Source organism: Doryrhamphus excisus, linkage group LG7 (genome assembly GCF_037039965.1).
Source record: "Doryrhamphus excisus strain RoL-2023G ecotype Guam linkage group LG7, RoL_Dexc_Guam_v1.1, whole genome shotgun sequence".
In the NCBI taxonomy this organism is placed as follows: Eukaryota; Metazoa; Chordata; class Actinopteri; order Syngnathiformes; family Syngnathidae; genus Doryrhamphus; species Doryrhamphus excisus.
Window position 1 is genome coordinate 9,213,870 of NC_136363.1, and position 24,375 is coordinate 9,238,244.

Here is a 24,375-nt window from a genome sequence, read left to right on the forward strand (position 1 = left end):
ATGTATTAGCTCTTAAGGACATTATTGCAGCCGTATTTTTCTGGTTATTTGACACTCTGAACAGCATTTTGATGCATTGCATTAATCAGAAGGTACCCCGTGAAGTGATTTCCTCTCTGGTAATAGTTCTAATACATGTCTGTCTGTAATTACACACACACACACACACTCCAACCTGTCTGCCGCAACTGGTGCTGCCCATCAGTCAAAGTAAGCTGACAGCTGTGGCTAATTCTCCGCCCTTTTTATTTTACAGCGCTTCATAATTCACCATAGCTCTAAATCATACGCAACATATGTCGCACTATTTGTTATTATTCAATGCAGATTTGCAGCTCGGTGTGACATCATACTGCCACTTAATTGCGCTCAAATCATCTTTTTAACACATGAAGCGTGTAAAGATTCAATGCCGGTAAAAGTGTAATAAGAGATATTTTGTACCATAGATTCTTGGCATATTAACAACTTCCATGGCCGCTGTCAGCAGGGCATACTTGCTTAGTTATTCGGCGATAATGAGAACAGGTTTCTGTCATGCACACACACACACAGAGTGAAGATGTTGATTTTGTTTCAGTCTATCTAACCCAATGAGTCAAGGGATTTGGAAAATTAGCACTTAAAGCTGCGATATAGAATAGTTACCTTTTTTGCCCGAGGGCCTTCCCCTATAGTTAAAAGTATATCAGCCAATTGGGTGAGTGCAAATCCATTGTAGAGTGAATAACATGTGCACTAGTCTGAGCAGTAATATTGCCAGGCAGGTGAGATGAGCCTTTATTGTTATTCATTTCATTTTTGGAGTGCAGTACTTGGTTGTCACCAGCAGAGGCGCTCTTGGTTCACTTGTGAAATTAAGCTACATGCATTCTTTTGCTCGGTGTGTGTCCAGGCTGGTCCAACAATGTTTGAGACTAAAGTAGACGTCGCTATGGCAACAGTGTGGCATGATTGTCTTCATTACAGAGCAGTGTACCATCACATTGGTTTTGAAGCTGTCATTATGATAAAAATGTATTACATATTGCCATATTGATTGAAATATACAGCAGTGCCTTGATTTTTGTTATGAATTTGTTCCAAAAAGTTGAGGAAATAACGTAAATTCAATCAAACTGTTCCATTCATTCATTCATTTCCGCTTTTTCCTCACAAGGGTCGCGCCTATCCCAGCTGTCTATGGGTGAGAGGCGGGGTACACCCTGGTCTGGTCGCCAGCCAATCACAGGGCACATATAGACAAACAACCATTCACACTCACAATAGTGTCCATGGACACTATGGTATGGACACTAAATTGTCCATACCATGGACAATTTGGAGTCGCCAATTAACCTAGCATGTCCTAGAGGAAACCGGAGTACCCGCAGAAAACCCACGCATGCACGGGGAGAATATGCAAACTCCACACAGAGATGGCTGAGGGTGGAATTGAACCCTGGTCTCCTAGCTGTGAGGTCTGCGCGCTAACCACTAGACCGCCGTGCCGCCTCAAACTGTTCCAGACACACAAAAATATAAACAAAAGAATCCACTTTTATCAAAAATAATTCTATTTTTAGAGGCAGAAATGTGCATCAATTTATTGTTGATGCACTCTTTCCATACATCCTTGATTGGATCCAATCGTGTTTCTCACCTTGTTTATCAAATTGCTGGCACTCACGTTACTTGGCCCCCCTGGCAGGTTATTTTGTAGTTGCACAAAAATGCTAAAACGGTGAATCAGCAACATGTTATGTGTAATGCTAGGCAAATTTTGAACCAATATATTTTATGAAAAGCGATATGAAGTACATAAAATAGTACCAAAATGTATTTCGCCATAATAGTGTGTGCCTGCTTGATGGACGATAAAATGTCATTAGTTAAAACCCTAATGAAGCTTCCCCACACAAAGTTCGGGACGCCCTACTTTAAGCTGAACTCTTTGGCTGTGAACTTGGATTGACCTCTCGGAGGGGCCGACTTGGATCTATCATCTTAACTGAGGCGATTCGGGGATGACAACCCCCTCCGCCCCTGCCTCCCCCCGCCCGCATCCATCATGAGAAGTGCTCACACATAAAACCTAAAACTGCACTCTGAAGAACAGAAGTTGACATTTAACACCACAACCCAACTTTTCCCCGTGATCACACCATAAATTTATACCGGCAAACTTGTCAGCACAGCTGCACATTCTATCGGGTCTCGTTCTAAACGCAGCATCCCTGCGTGTAGAAAGGTTAAACACAACTAAGCAGAGTCGGAGTGACTGATGGCGGGGCTGTTGCTAAATGTTAATGACACCCTCCGGGCAAGCACACCGCTGGATCCTACCGTGGAGTTGCAGCACGGCGGTTATGCTATAGTGGCTCCGTCTTTGCATGCACGCACGCGGAAGGGACAGCGCCACTGTACAGCTGGCACACAGCCAGGAGTCCTTCCACTCCATGGTCAGGCAGAGAAATCAATCAAACATGGCTTGTCAGGCCCCTGAATCCATTACGGCAGAGAGCGTGCTGAGGCTTGAGTAAACAGCCATGACAAGGAGAGACAATTAGCCGGAATTCAGTAGGTTGTTGGGAGACATGCTCGGGGATTCAACGGTCCCTGCATGGCCTACTTTGGCCCACCTCGACTCCAGCTCCATCGCCGCTTTTTATTGCCGCTAATTCACAAGGCCCTCAGTGTTTTACGCCGCTCTCTTTACAGCCTAAGCAGGCAAAATCCATTTAAATAAACACCAGCGCTGCAGAATGATGACTGAGGTGTTTAAAGGCACTGATGCAGGAATAGCACAGTCACAGCTGGGCCGATTACGGCATTTCAGGGCCAATATAGCATACAAGTCGTGGCTCAAACAATGGACAGCCTCTTTGGATTTATACCCCATGCTGTACATGAATGCACCATGCTTATTGTGCTGTATTATAGTCCTAATGCAGATGTAATCTTCACACATTTACCACACAACCCGCAATGTGAGAGGTTGGGGTATTGAAACATCATTTGCAAACACATGCAGGGGTCTGCGTTTTATATGTGCCTCCATGACTCATACATGAACTCATTACGTTGGCCTAATAGCACTTATGAGAGAACATTATAGGTGGCCTATGGAAACCCGTGCCATGAATCTGGCACACAATTAACTGTGCGAGCCGCTCTAAAATATGAAGTGCTGAGAAAAGAAAGGCCAGAACATTTGATACACTTGCAGAGTCTAATCTAGTCAATCTCAACTGGCGGGGGTCAGGGGCAGGGATTTTTTTTCATGGAACGGGGCGCCATTAAGATGTTGAGTGTGGCAGGCCTGTCGAATGGTGAGCCTCTAAGTGCTCTAAACTTATTATATCTGAGTTTTGTAATATGCATCTTAGTTATCAACTAAATTATATGGAGGTGTTTGAAATCGCCGTGTACCATTGTTAATGTTAATTGCTAACGTGCATATGGGATTTTTTGTGTCAATTAGCATCGAGCTAGCGCTAGTTTTTTAAATGTATCTCATTTATATTTACTGTTTTTTGCCCTATTTAAGCATTTTCAAGCATAAAAAAGGCCTACATTACCTTAAATACAAGGATTTCGTCATTTGTTCAAAGACGTGAGGAAATGTAATATTCTACACTAGGTGTCAGTAATGTTACTGTCATGTTTGGAAACACAAGCACCAGACCAGATTGCCAGGACAACAAGCACCTTAAACTCCAGTTAAAAAAAAACACACATGCTACTCTTACGTCCGTAGCCCACAGCAAGCTAAAACTGAACTCTGAAATCTTGACCTCACTTCCTGTTCTCCCGCCACTTAGCTCCTGATGGGAACACATTTACATCAACACACACAAGCAGGAGCTTATTTTCTCCTATTATGGTTATATTATATTGGGTAATATGAATGTAAAGTTGATGATAGGGGGTACTCCGGTTTCCTCCCACATTCCAAAAACATGCTAGGTTAATTGGCGACTCCAAATTGTCCATAGGTATGAATGTGAGTGTGAATGGTTGTTTGTCTATATGTGCCCTGTGATTGGCTGGCCACCAGTCCTGGGTGTATCCCACCTCTCGCCTGAAGACAGCTGGGATAGGCTCCAGCACCCCCGCGACCCTTGTGAGGATAAGCGGTAGAAAATGAATGAATGCTCTACTAAATGTTGGAGGAAACCGGAGTACCCGGAGAAAACCCACGCATGCACGGGGAGAACATGCTACACAGAGATGGCCGAGGGTGGAATTGAACCCTGGTCTCCTAGCTGGGAGGTCTGCGCCCTAACCACTCGACCGCCGTGCCGCCCTACGGAAATATTCAATTTCTAAATAAGGAGTTTTACTTCACTTATCACAGTTGGGTCTGGAGCCAATTAACAGTGATAAACGAGGGATTACTGTTCCTTGTCAGTCCAGGGTGTACCCCGCCTCTCGCCCAAAGACAGATGGGATAGGCTCCAGCATACCTGCGACACTAGTCAAGATAAGCGACATAGAAAATTAATGAATGGATAAGTTCAGAAATTTCCGCAGTTTGGTTCGCCGCTTGCCATTAAGGGGGTGACGGTGGCTTAACCAGTTGAGAACCGCTGATTTCATCCAGTGAATCATGAGGTGCAAGTAATGTTTTGGTTTCTGCCAAATACGTTGTCAGCATATCTTTTTTTGTGTGTGCTAACTTCCTCGTTTGCATATCACCACCAACGGCGTCTCTGCAGTGTCGCCTGACAGTGACACAATGCCTTTGCACTCATGAGCGTGCATGATAAAGTAAACAGGGGATTATTTGGCAAAAAAAACATCACTCACTAACGCTGCGAGCTGTCTAAAACTTTACCAGCGCGCCCTTAGGCTGTAATGATGTATTATTTATATATTTACAGTGTATTCACACAGTAGCTGTGGTGTTGCGTTTGTCAGAAAATTGTTCTGCACACCAGCGTTATTCATGAAGTTGCACTCACTGCTTGCTGAGTGGAACTGTTTTAAGAGCGCTCGTAAAGTCCAGTTTTTGCCATAAATCCTCACCTTTAGAGCGTCTCAATGGACATCTGTGCCGGGGGGGCCCCTCAAGAGAAAGAGGCCCCTAATTTTCACATGGCAAGTTTGAAAACAAGCGTGAAGTTTAGCGTGACATTCCGTGAACTTGTAAGACTACTCTAGCTATGCTTGAGCCAACTTTGAGGTTTTTATGCGCTGAATTGCACACAAACACACACACACAAACACACACAGAGAGAGACACACTAGGCTTGCACATGCAGGGTGATTGCATGTCACAGAGTGCATTCGATCTGTCCCTGTGGGATGCCGTGCATGTGTGTAGGTCCAGGTGGAATACCTAATGCATCACATATATATAGACACATACATCTCTGTGTGTGTGCTAGAATATTTATCAAAGGACGACTCCATAGACTAAAAGCATCAAATAGGCATGGACTGCACATGACACGCATGCAGTGTTCTTGTATGGCTTCATTGATTTCCATCGGTTGAAAGAGAAACCGGGGCCAAGTGGAAGATTATTCAGAATAGCATATATCTCTCAGTGGGAGTCCGGAGAGAAGTGAGTGACAGCATCTGAGCTAAATTGTGATGAAATGATTGCTTCACTCTATGGTAAAGCCGCCTCCATACTCACATGTATGATTCATACATAGATGCATGGAGGATTCCTTCAAAGCTCTCACATGTTTATGAGTCCATAACATCTGACGTGTTCATGTTTATGCTCCCAAGCCACATTTGACATTTTCTAGATAGGATAAATCATTAATGATGACCTCAATAGGCTCTCACATCTTTTGGCCCGCAGATCAATAAAGTGGTTAGGAGAGTAGGTCAGAGGCTCTCCGGTGGTGCGCCTGTCACGATGTGCCTGCGCGCGTCTTTGTCTCTGGCCTCCAAACAGTCGCGATCAGCACGCCGCTGTCAAACGCCGCTGCTAATTGGCGGTCAAATGCGACACCGACAGCATTGCAGCTGGTTTTCCAAGGTTTTTTGTTGGGGTTTTTTTCCTTCCACCCTCGTGCAAAGCTGCGGGAGTTTCATCCATTATTGATTAGATCCAAAAATTAAAGCAGAGATGCCCAGTAGGGACTGTGCATTTTTTTACCCCATGCAGGAAAAAAAATGGTTTGACCACCAACCAGCACAAATACACTCATTGGACATTTTATTAGGTACACCTAATAAAGAATGAGATACAATACATTTTAATGAAGTGACTATCTATATTGAGTCTGTACATACGCACCAACAGGTGGGCCAAAAGACTTATCCACAAGTAAGCTTTTCTTCTTGTCACTCACATGCACATTACATTATATAGTCTCATCTTGCATTCCAAATTTAATTCCAGTTCCACAGACATTGAATTGTTTTTTTTTATATTTATCACAGCATTTTTGATGATGTGTTCATATCCACGAGGCGGCCGTGCCTCTGGAGGTTTCCAGAAACCAGAAGGTTGGCGGTTCAATCCTCGCTCCCTCCAGCCAGTCACTGTCGTCTTGTCCCTGGGGCACTTTGCTCCTGCAGCCAAAACCAGCTCCCAAATTGTGATGTCCAATTGTCTCTTCTATATGTACGTGTATATCTTGTGTATATATACATATATATATATATTTTTTTTTTTATTACCGAATTTCATGATTTTTTATGCTTCAATATAATAGTATTGCTATTACTAATTAAAAAAATATTAATTAAATTTAAGATTGTGGGTTCAATCTTCAAACATGCTAGGTTAATTGGCGACTCCAAATTGTCCATAGGTATGAATGTGAGTGTGAATGGTTGTTTGTCTATATGTGCCCTTTGATTGGCTGGCCACCAGTCCAGGGTGTACCCCGCCTCTCGCCCCAAGACAGCTGGGATAGGCTCCAGCACACCCGCCGCGACCCTCGTGAGGATAAGCGGTAGAAAATGAATAATTAAATTGATAGTAAACTAAGTCTACCGAGCTCTTGTCGTTAAACAGAGTACACTGTATGTAACATAAGAGAGTGATTTACTATAATGATACAACTTAGTAGCATTTTAAAAGCACCGCCCTCGCTTGAGACTTGATATTTCCAGTACGCAGATGATGACATGGTGTTATGTTGGGGTTTGCCAGGCTTGGCAGCGTCTCGGCTCAGTGCTGCTCAATGATTCAGCTGTGCAGCATTGACCTCCACCTCACCTTGGCAAAAACTCCCCAACCAAATGGACGCTTGGCAGCCAGCACACACTCTGGATATAGAAGCGTGTGTGCCCGCCAGTGATAACGCACACACTTGCAGATGCACACACACACACGGAGGGAGAGTCTCTGGCAGCGGTTGTAATGCTGCGTGAAACAAAGGGGCAGATGGTTGTCAAGCGAGAGCGCCAACACTTGCAAGGTGGTTAAAATATGCATTTGTGTTTGTGTGTAAGCAATGCAAGTGTATTTGTATAGCTCATTTGGAAAACGCGGTGATTAAAAGTACTCTACATGAAACATAAATGAGTGACTATGTCCTTGTACGTGTCTCTGAGGTGGTTTTAACCAGGTTAATGCACGCCCAACTGCAGCATAGACCCCTCGTATGTATTTGTGTTGGCCTGTTGCTGCGTGCCTGCAAGCGGTGCTTTGCCAAATGTGAGTGGAAGACACTGCCCCCGCTCCTTAATAGCGTGCACTCCCAGGACACTTTATTAGGTGCAAATGCACATTCTAATGCAGGCTTTGGGAATCTTTTTCCTGTCAGGGGCCATTTTAATGATGCACCGATCGAACCTTGGTGGGTTAAATGTTTTTAGCATTGCATGGTGGGCTGGATCAATTATCATTAGAGGCATTAGAAACTTTTTAATGACTGTTTTTTTTTTCAATGTTTTGTGTGAATCTTCAGGTCAGTAGGCAGTGGCGGCTGTTGTATTCCCACATGATTAGCATGTGAATGAATCTCTGTTGAGCCACTAACTGTCATCGCGAGCAAGTCATTTGGAAACTTCTGGAGCCAACAAGCATGCTGGTATTCTCTTGAACATTTTGCCTCATAAATTTGCAGGGTGTTGATATCTTGCCGTAGTAAAAGCTTATGAATGGTATGGTCGTGTGTTTTTTTTGCAGGGTCTTTCCACAGTGCAAATTGAAAGAGTCCAAAGCAATTTTATTGTCTTTAAATTTCTCATATAATATCATTTTAAGTATAAATATGTAATATTGTGGAACGCTGTTCGCATGCTATTTTGTAATAAGGAGAAGAGTGCCTTTCTTATCACCATGGCAACCCTGGATCAATTACCTTAGAGGTTTATAATAGCGGTGGACACCATTTTGTGTTAGAATTAACATCAGTTTTCACATTATCTTTAGAGTTGGTTATTTGCTATCAGTTTTTCTGCTTTTTTTAATGCTTTTATGTTGACTCGCCACACTATGATGACTCTAAGGCGGACCAGGGATGTATCTGTAGCAGCTTCAACTGTAGCTAGCTAGCAATCTTGTAGCAGCCCTGGAATGGTGCCATCTTAATTTAGCAATTCACCACTATCAGCAGCTAGTATGAAAAGACTGGACAACTACATGATGAAGACCACAGGCGACACACAGAACAACAACGAAAGAGAGCGTGAGAGAGAGGCCGACAACATGTGTGATGAAAGAATTATGAGGCTGTTTTAACAGGAAAGAGGAAGATTTTAGTTATTTTACTTCCCAACAGGAGGAGGATGATTGCGATAAATGCTACTATTTAACAAACCGTATTATACGCACTGTTTGGGAAAAAATATATATTATACTTCTTAACAGTAGGGGGAAACTCTGGGCTACAAAATGGGTAATTACATATGTATATATACATGACAAAAAAGATTGAAAGAAAAAAACACGGAAAATGGACCTCCGACCAGTCGATGGCCTTGGGGAGACAGGAGTCTGGGCTTCCTTACTTAGGCTGACGCACCCATGACCCGACCCAGATAAGAGGTAGAAGATGGATGGATAGATGGACACAGAAAATGTGTTTTTTATTGGCTGGCAATCTTATACATCACAACGGTAGGAGGAGCTCAGGTGGACAAAAAAGGATGACATCACCAAGTTAAAATGATTATGAAATGTTCTCTTAAATGACTGGAGTGGTAATGTTTGTTTAACTTCCAAGTAGTCCAGGGCCAACGTTGAAACGAGAGTGACATGTCAGTCTATCTCTTTATTTCTCATATTTAATTGACTGGCTGGAGTCCACTCCTGACATGAATGAAAGCGTCCACTCCGTGTCATCGCCGCATCAATGGCCATCCACTTCCATCCATCCCGAGTCGTTAGCCTTGTCCACGAGGCTAATCATCATCTCGTCTGGCTCGACTCATCCAAAGAGCGAGCCCAAGACAGTTAAATATTCATGTCTCTCGGCGGTGTAATATCCTCCTCAATAATGTTTGAACCTCTCGACCCGGGCAAATCAGGCCCGTAATCACGCCGACACGCTGCTCAGTGGGAAAGATGACGCGTGATCCGGCTGATGAGTGACAGCACACAATCTGTGATTGTTACTGTACATCAGCATGACACTCGAACGCAGCATTCCAGGAAAGTGACATCATTCCTCACACCCCTAGAGGCATGTGGCTATGACATCACTCGATTAATAGTGGAACAATTAATTATGACCTCTTAGGCGGGTGAATTAGATTAGATAGAGAGGAAGAATATATCCATGTGATAATATTACACCAGGATACATTAAGGTCTATCTAATTATAGCGATGATAAATGGTGTTAGTAATATGATCCTCCACCTGTACCCCCAGCAACGTTGTTGTAATTTGATGACAGTGAAGCTCGTGGATCTATATGTGAGTGGTGACATGACGCTGTGTGACAGCACGCTGCGTTATGAATGAAAATTTCATATTGACGACACACTTAGACGCAAGCTATCTTTGATGCGTAAACATTTTTTTTTAAATATGGATGCTGTTGTTCCTTCAAAGCAGAGGTGCTTGCAATGATAAACGTGACAATTGAGTTTGAATATTTAGTAGTTCCAAAGCATAAATATACAGTATATATACAGGAGCAGATGTAATAGGAAATGATGAATGAGTTTTTTTTTACTGTATATAGTATTGACTACATATTTATATGATGTTAAAGCATCCTCATCAAGAAATGTAAAGATGCACAGTTCATCTCATCTGGAGGAGGATTGACACAAAGGAGCTCAGACTGGTGGGCTCCTGTGCTGCATTCTACTGACATCTAGTGTCAGGATAAGGAAGTGGAAGTGCACTTACAAGTGTGTGACTGAGCAGGTGCACAACACACACACGCACACACACACACTGCCTACTCGCCAATACATCAGCGTATTGATCTGCTCACTGCGACCTTGAACGATCAGACAAGTGGAAGCGCCTCGTCGGGCCTGAAGCCATCCATTGCTTTCCTCCCGCCCTCCCTCCCTCCCTCCTTCCTTCCGCTTGCCGTAATGGCTTGAGGGGAAACAGCGAGGAAAAAGGAGCCCGCTGAGATGGATCTCTGAACCAGTGGGCTCTGCAGCAGCCTTATGTTGCGGCCAGCCTCCCCTCTAGGCAACAGTCTGTTCCGGGTAAAAGGAGCAAAACTGGGTCAGGCTGTCTGAGATGCCTGCGATGAGCAGGAACAATGCTGATAATAGAGTCATGCATGCAGTATAGACAGGATTATGTAAGGCATGTGTATGTTCTTCCCTGGGTATTCATATACGTACATCTGATGAGGGAATACAGTGAGTTAAAATGGTAATCAGTAGGTGGATGATGAAATGTGTTCTCTTGGGGGGGGGAGTCATGCCTGGGGGTCTTCATGAAAGCAGGTTTTGTAGTTGGGTGTGTTTTAGTATCTGACATCTGAAATTATATGTAAGCCATGTTTCCCTGCAGCGGAAAGTATTATAATGATCCTTGTGTGATTGCATTGCAGGGGTCGTGCACCGCATTTCAAGTCCAAGGGCGCTGTTGCTTTTGAGGCTTCTTTGTGGCTCTTTTGAATATAGTGTTGTAAACATGTTGGTATGAGGTGGTTGGAGAGGAGTGTCTGAAAATGTTACAGAAACATGTCTCCGGACATGTAGTGGTTTAATTTCATTTGAACATGCATCAGATTACAATTGAGTGCATCCCATAATCAGTTCACAGTTCCACATGTCCAAAAGGAGTAAGAAGAAGCAAAGCTCATTAAATCCTACCCCTCCTTCTGGTACTTTTACAATCAGTAACTGTAATTTGTTCACTTCCTGCTTTCCATAATACAGTTTAAGTTTTTTTTGTTTTTTTTTAATAATGTACCTCGTACCGAAGTACAAGGTGATATGAGCATCCAGTGACATAATGGGTACCATAGTAAGTGTCAATATAGTGATATATATAGCACATCATGACTGGTTCAAGACTCTTCATCCTTGTATTTAGCAAACATCAACTGCTTGTATTGTTTCTTGAATTGGCTCATCTTTGTGCATTGTTTGAGGTCCTTACTCAATCCATTCCATAGTTTGATTCCACATACTGAAATGCTATGGCTAGCATAACGTAGTCCTAGCATATAAGTGTTTCAAATGTAGTTCTTCCCTGAGATCATATTTCTCCTCTGTTGTAGAGAAGTATTGGATGACATTTTTAGCTAATTGGTTATTTTTAGCCTTATGCATTATTTTAGCTGTTTGAAGGTTAACTATATCAGCAAGTTTAAGTATTTGTGATTTTAGAAATATGGAGTTAGTATGTTCTCTGTAGGCAGCATTATGAATTATCCTTATATATCCTATGTGTAACTGTAACTTCTGACCACTAGAAGTCACTTCGTAAGAAGTCCCAAAATGTTGGATGTATATTCTTCTTTTACGGGCATCAGTGGCTCGCTATTATTTTAATGTTATTATGCTGCCCAAACTGGTGTAAGAATGTTTGGTGGTGGTCAGAGAGGCAATTGGCAGCCACTTTTCCGTCAGACTACCCCAGTGCAGCTGTAGCTACAGATGTAGTTGACCACCACCGGTGTGTGACTATGGAGTGAATAAATAATGGGTTTTACTTTATTGTGAGATGCTTTGGGTGCCTTGAAAAGTGCTGTAAAATTGTTAGCCTAACGAATGCATCATGGTAAGCCACACCTTTCTCTTAGAGTGAAGCATCCAACAGATGTATATAGCGTCTGACACTTGGATCTCGTCTGCTTTGTTTACACTCTGCTGTGGACACACACTGATTGTGTGATGCTAGGTACTGTATCAGACATGACTTTAACTGATTTTTCATGTGTTCTCGGGCTATACAGACATGGCATATATCAAAAGACTGTCATCAAAAAAAAGTTTATTTTTCTACCTTTTTCCATTCTTTAGTAATCAGAAGTAGAACATCAACAAAGAAAGGGAGAAAAAAAATTCAAGCATAACTTTCACTTTGAATGTGGCGGCACGACGGTCTAGTGCTCACAGCAAGGAGACCAGGGTTCAATTCCACCCTCGGCCATCTCTGTGTGGAGTTTGCATGTTTTCCCCGTGCATGCGTGGGTTTGACTCAGGTTTCCTCCCACATTCCAAAAACATGCTAGGTTAATTGGCCACTCCAAATTGTCCATAGGTATGAATGTGAGTGTGAATGGTTGTTTGTCTATATGTGCCCTGTGATTGGCTGGCCACCAGTCCATGGTGTACCCCGCCTCGCACCCAAAGACAGCTGGGATAGGCTCCAGCACCCCCGCCACCCTCGTGAGGAAAAAGCGGTAGAAAATGAATGAACTTTGACTTTGAATGTGAGTGTGAATGGTTGTTTGTCTATATGTGTCCTGTGATTGGCTGGCCACCAGTCCGGGGTGTACCCCGCCTCTTGCCCGAAGACAGCTGGGATAGGCTCCAGCACCCCCGCAACCCTCGTAAGTATAAGCGGTAGAAAATGAATGAATGAATGAACTTTCACTTTGAAACAAATGTAGGCATTTATATTTCGCCACAACATAAACAATACAAAAAAAATGTTGTTTTACATGAAAATAACACATAACACAATAACACACCATGAACTATTTACATACATATGACGTATGAACGTATGAACTGTGTGCATACGTTAAAATTCCTGTGAGATTTTTTTTCACTTCCTGGTTGCTGCAAAGCATCTGGCTGAGTTCTTATAAAATGCGCTTCTGGTGCTGTTTTTGTTGGCTTAAAATCACATTAAACATGCGCTATACTATTGTGCAGTTGCATCATCACCTCTTTGTGATCGTCACAAAGAGGCACAAGCATTTGGGTTGAAAAAAAATGTATAAATACACCTTTGGTTGTGAACGAGTTAAAGTAATTTGGACCCCCGTAGGATGGATTAAGACGTTTGGTCATCATGCCTCCGGCGCAGACGTCTACATTGCAATGATGCTTTTCCATTTATCTGATATTGATATGCATGCCTGTTGAATGTGCTGTGCACATCATTTTCTTGAGTGATGATCAATAAGAGAGACAGTCAGGCACTTTTCAATACTTTATCAAACTGTCCGCAACTTCACAAAAAACATGAAGACAGCTTTATGAGTTTGAGAGTGTTTGGAATGTAATTACAGTGACCATTACACTTCTTTTCAAATACTTTTTTTTTGAGGAAAAAGCCTTAATAGCCCATCACGCACCATAACGAGCCCCACACAGCGACGTATACGCATGTTCCATGTGACACCTGACGGCCCATTAGTTCCCAAAGTGCTATTGTATTCTATGAATTCCTCTCCTTATAGAATATTTAGACTCTGTGTGTTCCCTGGGCTTGTCAACACGGCATGCATTATTCATGTTAATGTGCCATTATCTGACGCTCAACGTGACGCAGAGCACCCACCGGCGGGTCCCGTGACCTCCTGAACCCGGCGGTGCCATCAGCGCGTGTACAGCGCTGCATAAAAACAAATGATTTCATTGCTCCATTAAAATGCACTGCACCTGTCTGTAAGAGTAAGTGGCTTTTAATTATGCAGTTAAAATGTGTTTGTGAGTCATTTCAGCGCGTTTAAGACAAACTAAGATGATTTTTTTATGAACGCATACATGTGTTCACAGGGAAGTTAGTAAAAAAAAAAAAAAGCTGCTTCACAGGACGCTATTGCAAGTTATGGTTCATATGGAGAAGGAATTTATGTCGCAACATTTTCTAAACAGCCTCTGTTGAAGTGCCAGCGTGTCAAAGTGCATTCTGGGATAGCCGCCAGTATTGCGTGCACCCTGAAAAGGATTAGACAGCAAGAGAAAATGAAACCTTTAGTCTCCTCAGTCATCAAACCTATTGTGGATGTGCAAGATGGTTGATGAGCCAATAAATGAAAGGCTTTTCACAGCTAATTAAGATGACGCTCGGAGGTTATTGACAGTGGCTTTATGGGCGGCTGTGGCTTGATGCGCAGGTTTATTTTTAAGATACCAGATGAGCACAATGCATAATTTATCACAACATGCGATAAGTCTCCCAAGCTGGAGAATAAAGGAAGAAATAGACGGCTGAAATGCTTTGCGGGGGGGGAGAAAAATCCAGTTTTCTGTTAAAGGCAAGTGTAATTATCTGACAGCCAACCAAAAGCCACTTCCTGTATGTGACCTTGCTGAACTTGTAACCATGGAAATGTTTTTTTTTTTTTATCCCCCAGCCTGGTCATTCAAAAATGTGTTGTTTCATGTCTTGCTCTCACTAAGGCACCTTGGAAAACGTCTTATCCTGCATTTTATAGCTTACATGTACGCCCTTTACTGTGTCCCGGTGACAAATATGCAGTTCACATGCTTTAACTGTCCACCAGTATACTAATTCTAGCCTGTAATGGTTTTATTGGGTTTTATGGAGGATCTGTGACAAACACACATACAACAAAAATAGAATAAAAATTCAACAATTGATGTGGCATGTGTATGGACAAGTTTATCTACTAATAAAATATCAATGAAAGTGGTTAATAATTAGGAGCAAAAACAACACCATGTGATAATAGCCCGCAAAGCATGCAGGGAAGCCCACGTACACACTTTCCCACCACGTTTTTTTTATCCATTCGCTGGTTTAATATTTTAGCTTCTGCAGTATATATGCATATGTACACGCAATTTCCCATCACAAGCAGGCCATGTAAAGAAGAGTCATGTGACTTGGGATGAAATGTAGCCTGTTAACTTCCAAGGCATCATCCAAAGAAGGCGGAAAATGAAAGAAATCAATCAAACCACCTCATGAAAAATAACAACAGTAGCGCGTGTGGGTATGCATATGAGTATGCGTGCACGTGTGCGACTCATCTGGGGGCTGCTTATGGAGCCACCTCAAGGCCACCGAGATGCTGTCGGTGGTTTTTCCGCATGCGTCGCCAATATGAGCGGGCTGTGTGGCCGAGATTTATGAGTCCCCCCCCCCCTGATGGGAGGCTTTTTTTATGGAGGCAAATACAAGTTCAGCAGATAGACAATGTTGGTGTTATCTGCTGACATGCACACATATCATATTGAGCTTACATGTATATTACGCCAACGTATGTGTGCTTTTACTGCAGGTGTGCAGCATCTGATGACTGCTTTGCTGCTGCTCGTGGGGTAAGCATCGACACAAATTTTTGGTCACTTTTTTTTAATGACACTTTTCTTGCTATATGAATGTATTTCCACTGTATACATTGTCCATCCCCTCTGAAGATACACAACTGTACAGTATGCAGCGTTCTGCAATAGCTGCCGATCAGGACAACACATTTGTAACAATTGAGCGGCTCACCGAGACAAACAATCAAAGTCAATCCGTAGAAAAATGACCTCATCTACCATGAAGGTTCTCGTCGCCTCATCGCCGCCATCTGAAATTGAGTTTGTTTAGACCTCCAGCTAACAATGGCCACAAGACTGGATTTTTTGCGTACAGTATGCGACATGGCATTTTATTTATTTATTTTATTTATTTTATTTATTTTATTCGCTCTTGTAAAAGTGACTATAGGGGTGTTATCTCACATCTAGAGGGCTCTAATAAGGTTAAAACCCATATTTAGAATGTCGTAAACAGGTTTTTTTATGTTCTAATGATGAAAATATTTGGTTTATAAATGAGAAATCCTACTTCACTGAAATTCATTCATCACAGTTGGGTTTGGAACCAATTAATGGCAACAAACAATGGACTGCTGTATATCTTAGCATGAAAGCATGAAGCATGAAATGGTCAAGTTTGAAGCTGGTATCATGATTGTACAATTCTTGTGAGTTTATTTCTCTTAAATAGCGGATTTTTTCTTGTAAAAGTGACTATAGGGGTGTTATCTCACATCTAGAGGGCTCTAATGAGGTTAAAACCTGTATTTAAAATTTCGTAAACAGGTTTTTTATGTTCTAATGATGAAAATATTATTGTACATTGTACTATTTTTTTTCTTCATGTACTCCAGTTCCTTCTGCATGAGTGTGTTTTGTGTGTGTCACTGTACATGATGTGACTTTCGGCAAAATGAGTCAGTTACCAGTGTGAGTCATTACGTGCAAGAGGCTTGATTCACGACTCTTCCCACCAAAAGAGAGCCACGTTGATACAGAAGTAATGTATTCATTAGTGTAGAGTACAACTGGATACTGAATCAATAATAAAGTCCAAATATTAGAAGCGGCTCTCATTTGGATGCAAACTCCAATACAATAACAACCACATGCTCGTGTCCACATCTCAATCTTTGCCTCTCAACATGCTTCCTTTTCACACTTGCCGCTTGCGTGTTTTATGGCTGATTGGAGCATGCCGGCTTCATTACCAAGTGTATGTAAGTGCATAATGTGCTAGAAAAGTGGAAGCAGCGGCATGAGGCTGTTTCCCGGTGAGGATGGAGGCTGCTACGCTTCACCGAGTGTAAAGCTCCATGTGAGTCACACTGAAGGATACGATTGGCTGCTTGGCTGATTGGCAGAACTCTCCATCCCAGTGTGTGTGTGTGTGTGTGTGCCCCATATCTCATCTGCTGCACGACACATGCAGGAATCTTTGTTGTCTTGTGTATGAAAGAACGCATTGTCTTTATTTCCAGGTAGTCTTTATAGGACCATATTATGTAACTTTAATAGAAATGGACACCATGAATACCACATTGTATAGCTATAGAATCATGTGATTGAGCCCAACCAATCAACAAAGAATGATGACATCATCAATCATTCACACCTATGGACAATTTGGAGTGGCAAATTCATGCATGTTTTGGGAATTTATTAAAAATGTTTAAAAAAATACAGAATAAATAATAAAATAATTAATATAATGACACAACCACACAAAGTACAAAAATAAAATATTTTACATGTCTGGGATAAAGAATATTGCAAAATGCATGTTTGTGGGAATCACAAAAAAATTTTAATTATGCACAAAATGTAAGTCACCCCCAAACACATTCAAAATTATTGAAATTATTGTTATGTAAATATAATTTTTAATTATTATAAATAATAATTATTTAATAATTATTATTATTTAAATGCATGCCCTCAATTTGTTTTTTTTTTAATATTCTTCAGCGGGGAGCAGTCACAAATGCTTGGTTGTCTTACAATTCTTTTTTTCTCCTTGGAGGGTTTTTTCCTTAGTTGCGTCATCACAGTGCTTACTCATGTTTGCTGCAATTGAATTCAAATTGTAATATAATATTTAAATATTATAATATATATATTTTTTTGGAGCATCTGTTTTGCCATTCTACATTTCCACCGCACTGTGTTGGTTCTACACTGCACTGTGTTGGTTCTAGGGCGGTTCTCCTAAAGTTCACTATGATTTTGCATTGTGTGTGTATATCAGTCCTACAATACTGTATGTTTATTTAGACAGACGGTCCGTCCATTTAGCAAAATAAGGGATGGATTCGATCCGAGCATTTGCAATCACCATGCAACACTCCTCATCCTCATCAACACGGCCAGTCTTTCTCTTTGGTGATATTCTGCAAAACATTCACATGAGGGCTGCTATGTGTTACTATGTGTGCATTCCTGATGAAATGTCTTTACGTGCTACAACCAATAAGCCCTTTTTTAATGAGTCTGTGTGTGCCGAAGCTCTGAAGATGAATGGAGACGTGTTTGGGCCGACCGACACCGTGTTTCATCAGCCTCATTAGAGAGCGATGTACATGATGGATATTTATAGCTGATAACACTTCTGTACATACGCTTCATTAACACGGGCAGTGAAATACTTGCTTGAAAGTTACTTTATGTCAGGGATGATAATAACATAGCAACACTCGCTGTGGTCACTGCACTGATTTGTTTTTTAGCTGCCTTGTACTTTCCCATTCTTTTAACATTAATGATGTTCCAAAGAGTAAATGAAAAATTGAAACTTTTTTTTAAGTAGACTTCATACACTTGTGAGTAATACTCTGACTGATTCATTTGACAATTATAGCCACTTAAATAGCGGATTCTCTCTTACTTACTAGGTTACTATAGGGGTGTTATTTCACATCTAGGGGGCTCTTTTTATATTTCCTTTATAAATGAGAAATTTATAAAGAGGACTCTAATAGGGTTAAAAACCGTATTTAGAATGTTGTAAACAGGTTTTTCTTATGCTCTAACAATGAAAATATTTGGTTTATAAATGAGGAATCCTACTTCACTGAAATTCACTTATCACAGTCTTACCACAAACAAGTTCTTGACTGAGTGGTAACAAAATCCAGTCAGTGGGGGTTTATTTCTCTTAAATAGTGGATTCTGTCTTGTAAAAGTGAATATGGTGGTGTTATCTCCCACCTACAGGGCTCTAATGAGGTCAAAAACCATATTTAGAAGGTTGTAAACAGGTTTTTTATGCTCTAATGATAAAATATGAAATTATGAAAATATTTGGTTTAGAAATGATGACTCCTACTTCACTGAAATTCACTTATCACAGTCGGGTTTGGAACCAATTAATGGCAACAAACGAGGGACTGCTGTACATCTTAAAGCATGAAATGGTCAAGTTTGAAGCTGGTATCATGATTGTACAATTCTTGTGAGTTTATTTCTCTTAAATAGCGGATTCTCTCTTGTAAAAGTGACTATAGGGGTGTTAGCTCACATCTAGAGGGCTCTAATAAGGTTAAAACCCTTATTTAGAATATCGTAAACAGGTTTTTTATGTTCTAATGATTCTTAATGTTCTTAAATTAACTTATCAAAGTTGGGTTTGGAACCAATTGATGGCAACAAACAAGGGACTGCTGTACATCTTAAAGCATGAAATATAGTCAAGTTTGAGGCTGATATCGTGATTGTACAATTATTGTGAGTTCCAGACTGAGTAGTAATACAATCCAGTCAAATTGAATTGAGTTGCCATACAGTGTGTGTGTGGGGGGGGCTGGGAGGGGGGGGGGGGTTCTTTCTATTCAAATAAGTAGCTGTATGTTTGCTATTCATGATTTATTTAGTATGTATGAGACGGCATGAAAATATCAAGTATTTAAATGTTAAAAGTTGCAACGGAGTGAGCCTCATTTGCATCTTGCCTAATTATCATGCTGTAGGAGGCTGCTGAGACTCCAGAGGGCGACTTTGTTATTCCTGATAAGAATGATGAGTGTAAAAGCAGTTCAACACTTTGACAGTGTTTCCTCCCTTGTACACTATCTATCTCGAGATTATCTCACGTCGCCAATTTAATGTCAGGGAGACCAAACACAACGCGCACCTAATCCAAAGTTAATATTGTGCAAAAGTTTTTCCTCTTCATTGTCTGAAAGCCATCAGGAGCTTTGGCACAGTCAAACACCTTCTCACGTCGGCGGTGGCGGCGGCGGCCGCGGCCATCGGTGTGTCGAGCATTAAGAAACGTTAATTGGAATTTTTTTTTTAAAAAGAAAATATTGCATTACTAGTCACAGGCTGTCAAAATGCAATATTCCAAATTAGATTGTATTTGGATAATCTTTTGAACTGTAATGGGTTTCCAGCCAGGAGGCATATTACTATTGGCACATCATTATTAAACAAAAGTGACACAGAACCATCACTTTGCAGGCGGCGCCAGATAAACGTTCGACACCGTGCAAATAATATTAGTTCTGCTTCCAGAGTCACTGGCTTATCTCTCTATGCTATATTGGCTTCATATCCCTGTCGGCGGGCGAGGGCCTTCTGACAGAAGTGTCTAAATTTATGAGTAGCCTGTATGTGCATGTATGAATAGGCTGCCGGGTGTGTGTACTGTGTAACTTGTGTGTCACACATTAACGCTTTTATATGTAAATGTTTGTGTGTCCACACGTGGGCGGCTTGGGTAGTCGTGCCTCCTCGCCTGTGTGTGTGTGTGTGTGTAAAAAGTAGACATTCATATGTAAATGAGAGTGTGTATTTGCGCCTGTATATGCAGACGCGACCCATATCATGGCATAATGAGATCCGCCACTGTTGGTTACCCTCAGACAGAGGTAATTATGGCTGCACTGAAGGCACCACATATTCAACCACACACGGGCCTCAATCCCGCTGAGAGGCGACGTGACGGCCTGTCCATTTGGCACCGGAATGGGAATGGGATGAGGCAAATGTGATGTGATAAATTAGAGCCGCATCCGTTTTCTAATCAGCATCACCAAACCTGTTATATCATTCAACGGCACATACAGGATGTGCACAATGATGGCATGACAACAAAAAAGTGGTGAACGGTTTGGACCAAAACACAACAAAAAGTTGGAGAAAAATGGGTTGGATGTGGATGGATGAGGTCTAGCTATCCTTTCTAAAGGGTAAAATCATTTATCATCTTTAAGGCACCATAAGATCGGGAAGACCTGGATTCAAATCATACACTTGTGAGTAATGCTCTGACTGATTCATTTGCCGATTATAGCCACTTAAATAGCGGATTCTCTCTTGTAAAGCTTACTATAGGGGTGTTATCTCACATCTAGAGGACTCTAATAAGGTTTATTTCTCTTGTAAAAGTGACTATAGGGGTGTTATCTCCCATCTAGAGGGCTCTAATAAGGTTAAAAACCGTATTTAGAATGTTGTAAACACGTTTTTCTTATGCTCTAACAATGAAAATATTTGATTTAGAAATGAGGAATCCTACTTCACTGAAATTCACTTATCACAGTCGGGTTTGGAACCAATTAATGGCAACAAACGAGGGACTGCTGTACATCTTAAAGCATGAAATGGTCAAGTTTGAAGTTGGTATCATGATTGTACAATTCTTGTGAGTTTGTTTTTCTTAAATAGCGGATTCTCTCTTGTAAAAGTGACTATAGGGGTGTTATCTCACATCTAGAGGGCTCTAATAAGGTTTTCAAATCTTTCTCCGTAATTCCGGTTTCCTCCAACGTTCCAAAAACATGCATACTCTGTTAAAATTGTCCATAGGTATGAATGTGAGTGTGAATGGTTGTTTGTCTATATGTACCCTGGGATTGGCTGGCGACCAGTCCAGGGTGTACCCTGGACAGCCTCTCGCCCGAAGACAGCTTGGATAGGCTCCAGCATACCCCCTATAGGGGATAAGCGGCATGTGGATGGATGGATGGATTTTTTTGACAATATTTTTCTATGAGAAAATTCTTTTTATCGAAAGTTAAGCTCTGAGAAGAACATGGTATATTTAAGGTACTAGTAAGGACTTTATTTCTATTTTTATTTATGATCATATTGACCCGGCTGCACGGTAGTCGAGTGGTTAGCACGCAGACTTTACAGCTAAGAGACCTTAGTTCAATCCCACCCTCGGCCATCTCTGTGTGGAGTTTGCATGTTCTCCCCATGCATGCATGGATTTTCTCCATGTACGCCGTTTTCCTCCCACATTCCATAAACATGCTAGGTTAATTGGCGACTCCAAATTGTCCATAGGTATGAATGTGAGTGTGAATGGTTGTTTGTCTATATGTGCCCTGTGATTGGCTGGCCACCAGTCCAGGGTGTACCCCGCCTCTCGCCTGAAGACAGCTGGGATAGGCTCCAACATTCCCCGCGACCCTCGTGAGGATAAGCAGTAGAAAATGGATGAATGAATGAATCACATTGACCCTAATATAAGCTGGTATTACATGCAAACCAACAGGTGATGTAAAAGGAGAGCTTTTCTTTCTGTCACTCACACACACACACTATCCAGAACCTGCTGGAAATACTGGTCCACCAGTATTGCAAACCATGACGGTAACAATGAAAGTATGAATGTAAAAAATGCTGTATTATCATTAATCTTATACTACCATGTGTGTATAAGTCGTTACAGAAGTGAGATAATTCTTTAGCATCGTTCATGATTGACCGTTACTCTATTCAGGCAACCTTTTAGGCTATTTCAACTCTCAGGATTGCTCCACCAACCATGACCACTGAGGTCCATTACAGGGGAGGTTGCTTATAGCATCATCAAATGCTAAGAAAAGACCAAAACCCATGCAGATCCAAAGTCCAGCTTCTTGAAACAATCCAAGCGAGTATTGCTATTTCCAGAGAGAATGGCCATGTCACCAACATGCAGTATTTCCATCCAAGGCTACAGTGTCCCGCCTCTTTATTGCACATTTTTCATCACTGTCGTTTTCCTTGTCTCCCACAGGAAACCCACCCGCTATCGAAAAAGATCCCCGACAAGCTCTCCATCGTGTTTGCACGCTCGTAATCCTTCCATCCAAGTTAAGTTGTGATTTATTTTCTTGCTCCTCGCCTTGAACCTTTCAGCGTTAGCATCGCTCCATCTCTGCATGTTTGCTTGTTGTTCCTTCCAAGGGCTAATGGACTTACACCCCACCATGTCACTTTAATGGTGTAGGGTCTTTGATGAAGAGCGTGTATGCAACATGGAGAGCTGTAAAAGGATGCATCATCTTTATAGGTTGGGATTCTATAGTTTCAGTCCATTGAGGGTCAGCTTTTTTTTTTACTTGGATATCTTTTGAATGGCTCCAAGTGGCTTTATAGCACGGTCCATTTCTTTCCATCCACTCCGTGAGGATGGCAGAAGTTGGAAAAACATTCAGTATGGCGGCACTCTTTTTCTCTTGGCATGATATCTGCTATCAGGGAAATAAACACGTTGCAGGCATGCAGTGAAGATGGAGGAGGAATATATAATTCCACCATGAAAATATGGAAACTGACTGGGGATAAGGATTCCTCCAACACCTACATCCTGTTTATGGATTTAAAAAAAAACCCTTGAGAAAAAAATCTGCAGTTGTCTATGGTGTGAGGCCAAAAGGCCAAGTAAGAAAAGTACATTATTTGTCCCCCAGACAAACTCTGGTACCCTTACTTTTGGATTACCAACCACAACAGTAGGTTAGCAGGGGTGGAAGAATCTAGCATGGCATCAATTCCCACTCAATTCACATTTGCCTTGTTCTCCAAGTTTCCATGTTTGCACTGTTGGATCTTGAGAGTAGAGCTTCAAAATGCAAAAAGAAGAAATGGGAGTGAGACAAAACAATTTTGAGTCAGCAATTTATTGCAAACAACCATTAAACTTGAAACTGAAAGTCCTAAATGTGATTTTTTTTTTTTTAAAGGAACTAAATAATGAGAAGTTGTTTTGTGGTTATTATTTTGTGTAGTGCAGCATAGTCCTGTTGAAAAAGCCAGTCATTACCACACAGGCAAGGGCCTTCAGTCATGAGGGAATGCCCCCCTGCCCTATCTCCTCATAGTTAATCAACCGTTTGACGCCCCTGCACAACCTGGAGCTCCATTGTTCCATTGAAGGAAAAAGCATCCCAGAATCAAACTTTCTTCCACCTTTCAATGCCCCATGTTTGCTGCTCTCGGGCAAAATTCCAATATTGTGACGTTGAAGGAGATGAGGATCTTCCCGTGTGTTGACGGACAGCCAATCGGATTCTCCACTTCAGGACCAGTGACATTTTGGGGAGGGGGGCTCTACCACTTGACTTTCTTGTTCCATATAACTCAGGATCTTTGAAGAAGTTTCAAATGATTGTTACAGCAGTGGTTGCCCCGTGAGAGGCCTTGCTTACAATCTTAGTATGTTCAAAAAGAGAAAGCCTTTTTGCCTTTGCCATCAAGAGATCCTGGGAATACACTGGGAATACCTGGATTCAGCATTTTGCTCAGTGGTGTTAAAACGGTTGGTACTCACTGCAGTTGCACTCACAAACCAGATTTTGGGAAGAAGAGTCAATCTTGTTGGTATGGTAACCACGACGACACACTCTCTACTGCTACTGTATAAAGACAGTATTTATCATAGTGTCATCATCTTAGTGTTAGGACAGTACACTCAAATGAGTCAACCTTTGACCTTTCAGGCCTCAGGTTTGTTTACTGTATGGCCACGGCGGAGAGATGAAATAGCGTGAACACATTCCAGCCTTGTTGGGCTGCAGGCGTGGTCTTTTATTGCAGATTCCTT